General features: G+C 53.1%; 3 non-coding genes across 3 annotated transcripts; 2 read left to right on the top strand and 1 right to left on the bottom strand.

Annotated features, from left to right (window-relative positions):
• Positions 1-1487: 1487 nt before the first annotated feature.
• Positions 1488-1559, top strand: TRNAA-CGC (transfer RNA alanine (anticodon CGC)). The gene has a single exon. It is a non-coding gene; the product is annotated as a tRNA-Ala (tRNA).
• Positions 1560-2094: 535 nt separating this feature from the next.
• TRNAA-UGC (transfer RNA alanine (anticodon UGC)) lies at positions 2095-2166 on the bottom strand. The gene has a single exon. It is a non-coding gene; the product is annotated as a tRNA-Ala (tRNA).
• Positions 2167-2602: 436 nt separating this feature from the next.
• On the top strand, positions 2603-2674 carry TRNAA-UGC (transfer RNA alanine (anticodon UGC)). The gene has a single exon. It is a non-coding gene; the product is annotated as a tRNA-Ala (tRNA).
• The last annotated feature ends 570 nt before the right edge of the window (positions 2675-3244 follow it).

The raw sequence follows: 3244 nt of genomic DNA on the forward strand, positions 1-3244 counted from the left end.
GTGAGATCAAGGGGAGTTGGCCAAGTCCCCTCCCCTCCACCGCCGCCCGACTCTGTCCCCAGGGCTCCAAACCTGTCACAGGCTGCACTCCCACCCTCCCCATTGCTGYCTCCAAGGGGCTCTATGCGGGTTTAGGGACGTGCCCACCCAAAACACCGCGTCCATCACTGGTCCATCACTGCTCTGCACACACCGCTGTGCTCCTACCGCTCTGCTCCTGGTCCCGCTGCATCCCAAAGCACGTGGGTGCCCAAAAGAAGGGCTCGTCCGGGAGTTGAACCCGGGACCTCTCGCACCCKAAGCGAGAATCATACCCCTAGACCAACGAGCCAGGTGATGGGCTTAGGTAGGAAACCCTTTTTACACTTTCAGTACTCACAGCCCTGGCTATGGTGAGATTGGAGCTGTGGCAGCCCATTTTGTCCTTGACAGATGGTCAAATTGAGGGGTCGCCTTCACTCTTCCCTGGCTGTGGAGTTGTCACCTGGCCATATGTAGCAGGATGCTCTACCTGGAATGGGGGAAACAACTCAGACAATGCTCTATTTCCAAAAGTATCAGTGTTAAATGGAGAAAAAGGAGTCACGCTGCTTTTGGTGTTGAGTAAAGCTGAAGCCAGCCTAACTCATCAATCCCAATAGTGAGATGAAGATATAGTGAGATGAAGATATAGTGAGATGAAGATATAGCAGATCTGGTGAAATACCTGGATAAAGGAATAAACAAATAATATTTTTGATAATTTGATGAAAGCTGTTGAGCTGGCACAGCTGCCCTGAACATATCTGACTGACAGTTCATCCCTTCATACTATAAAAGCCCAGTYCCACATTTTAATGGCAGGGTCTTCTGACAGATCCCTTAATGAAGTGTAWGTGTGGAGGTTCCCCCCTGCAGTGGGGATACCCCTCGAAGTCATTCACTTAAGACTGAGCCAAAGAGATTTGCCCCCATTCACTGGTCTGGGTGAGAAACATCAAWCTCTGCTTAATAATTGGTTTTGGTAGCTTTAACACATTTGCTTTAATATAATGGTTTCAACATTGCTTCATAGTGCACTATACTGTAATAGTTGTTACAGCTCCTGGATTGTGTTGTAAATAATTATTTATTCTGTAAATAATTCTACTTAAAATATTTTTTTGCCTAATCATCATAACAAATCATGTATTTTTATATAAGTATATCTGCTTTAACTTTAATCCTGCAGGATAAAGATACATATATATAAAGGTTCAACTACATCTATATAATATTTTAGAGATAAACCACTAACAAAATCTGGGGCTAAGATTGGATTCAGCCACACCCAGGCTTCTCTCTGAAAAGTGTAGAAAGCCAGGGAGTCCTCTCTGCACTTCATGATTCAGTGGAAGTTTCTAAACTTTGTCTGAAGCTCCCACAATGGCCACCACAGCACGGCTATGGTTTTAAAATGGGGCCAAGAGGGGGTCAGCAGGACCCCCAGGTGAAAGGAGCCCCAGGCAGGGGATGTAGCTCAGYGGGAGAGCGCTTGCTTCGCATGTAAGAGGCCCTGGGTTCAACCCCCAGCATCTCCAGCTTTTTTGGYTCCTCACACCCACCTCTTTCACAGGCCAGTGACGATAAACTCACATCTACCTGTGGGAGGGCGCGCCAAAGGTGGGAGATGCACCATGGCAGATGTTGCCCCCGAGGCAGCAGTAGCAGCATGGCCCTCGACTCTGCCATCCCCACTGCCCTGACAGCTCCTTCCCCACCCACGAGGGGACCAGCCCTGGCCATGGCTGAGCTGTGCCTGTGCCCACAGGTGCCAGGCAACACCTTGCTCCTGGCTGGGGTGGTCCCATCACTGCCCAGGGACTGCCCAGCTGGGGACACTGTCCATGTCTGTACACTGTATTAGGCAGTGCCATCCCATCCATGCCCTGATGCCAGAGGGGCCATGTCTGGCCACATGTGCCTCCACACCTGGAGGACTGGGAAAAGGGAACATACAGGGGCATTTATGACAACTGGAAAAAAATCAGGTGCCTTGGCCACAAGACAGGCAGCACAGGGAAGCGTCCTCCAAGGATGCCCAGGGGTACAGCAGTTCTTGTAGGGAAAAAAACATGGAGATGCTGGGGGTTGATCCCAGGGCCTCTTGCATGCAAAGCAAGCGCTCTTCCGCTGAGCTACATCCCCGATGCACAGCAATGAGARGGGCTGGCTGAGTCCCCTCACCCCTGGGGCACACACTGGCAGCCTCAGGGGTCCACCCTGCCCGCCCAGCCAGGATGCCAGGGTCCTGGTTATGCCATGGTCCCATGTGCCAGCCAAAGAAGATGGGTGCCCAAAAGATGGGCTCATCCAGGAGCTGAATCCAGCACCCCTCACACTTTAAGTGAGAGTCACTCTTCAGATCTGCACCCCACAATTTTGGGAGTGGAACAAGGTGGTTGATACTGCCTTTTRCCTCTGGCAGAGCCTGGAACAGGGAAATCCATCTTACAGTGCCCAAGATGTGGGGCCAACATTCGGAGGTGTCCACAGTGCAGAACTTCCCCAGATCCAGTGGCACAGGGGCAGGTGGACCACGGGGACAGCAGGGACTCCTGGGCACCACTCTGCCCTTGCACAGGGGGATGTAGCTCAGCCAAAGAGCGCTTGCTTTGCGTGCAAGAGGCCCTGGGATCAACCCCCAGCATCTCCATKTCCTTTTGCCTCTCCAGACCYYCCCTGATGGATGCGGAGCTGCCAGAGCCCCTCAACCACCCCGAGAAGCGCTGGTGCTGCCTGTAGGCATGGCTGGCCCAGGAGTGTGGGGGACAGCAGTGGTGCACAGTGGACCCCCGCCCCACCCCCGCCCCGGGCAGCCCCACTCATTCTGCCTAGCCCCAAGCTGCAGTGACTGGAGGGGAACAAGGGGAAGACCCCAAAGGGCTCTGTACTGCCAGAGAAAAACAAGACAGGCTCTGCTCAAAGGGATGATTCCTCTGGGAGTGGGACTCAGCTCTTCTCATACCTGAACATGGAAATGCAGGTGTCACATTGTTGGGCTCCTGGGCCCCACTGCCATGGGCTTGGCATGGGTCCCAGTTGGCCCAAGGGTAAAAGAAGATAACCCCATTCATGAAAACCAGGGTCCCAGCTTCTTGGACAGGAGAGTTTCCCTTGGCCCCAGAGTGAGTGGTCCATGGCTCCCTGCCCTGCGATGCTCCATTTTGCCTGGTGCAGGCAGGGAAGGGCAAGATTTCATTAGCAACACAGGGGTCAACGCCCA

The sequence above is a fragment of the Malurus melanocephalus genome, unplaced genomic scaffold, assembly GCF_030028575.1.
Source record: "Malurus melanocephalus ecotype Western Australia unplaced genomic scaffold, MMel_1.1 scaffold_1094, whole genome shotgun sequence".
Taxonomy (NCBI): Eukaryota; Metazoa; Chordata; class Aves; order Passeriformes; family Maluridae; genus Malurus; species Malurus melanocephalus.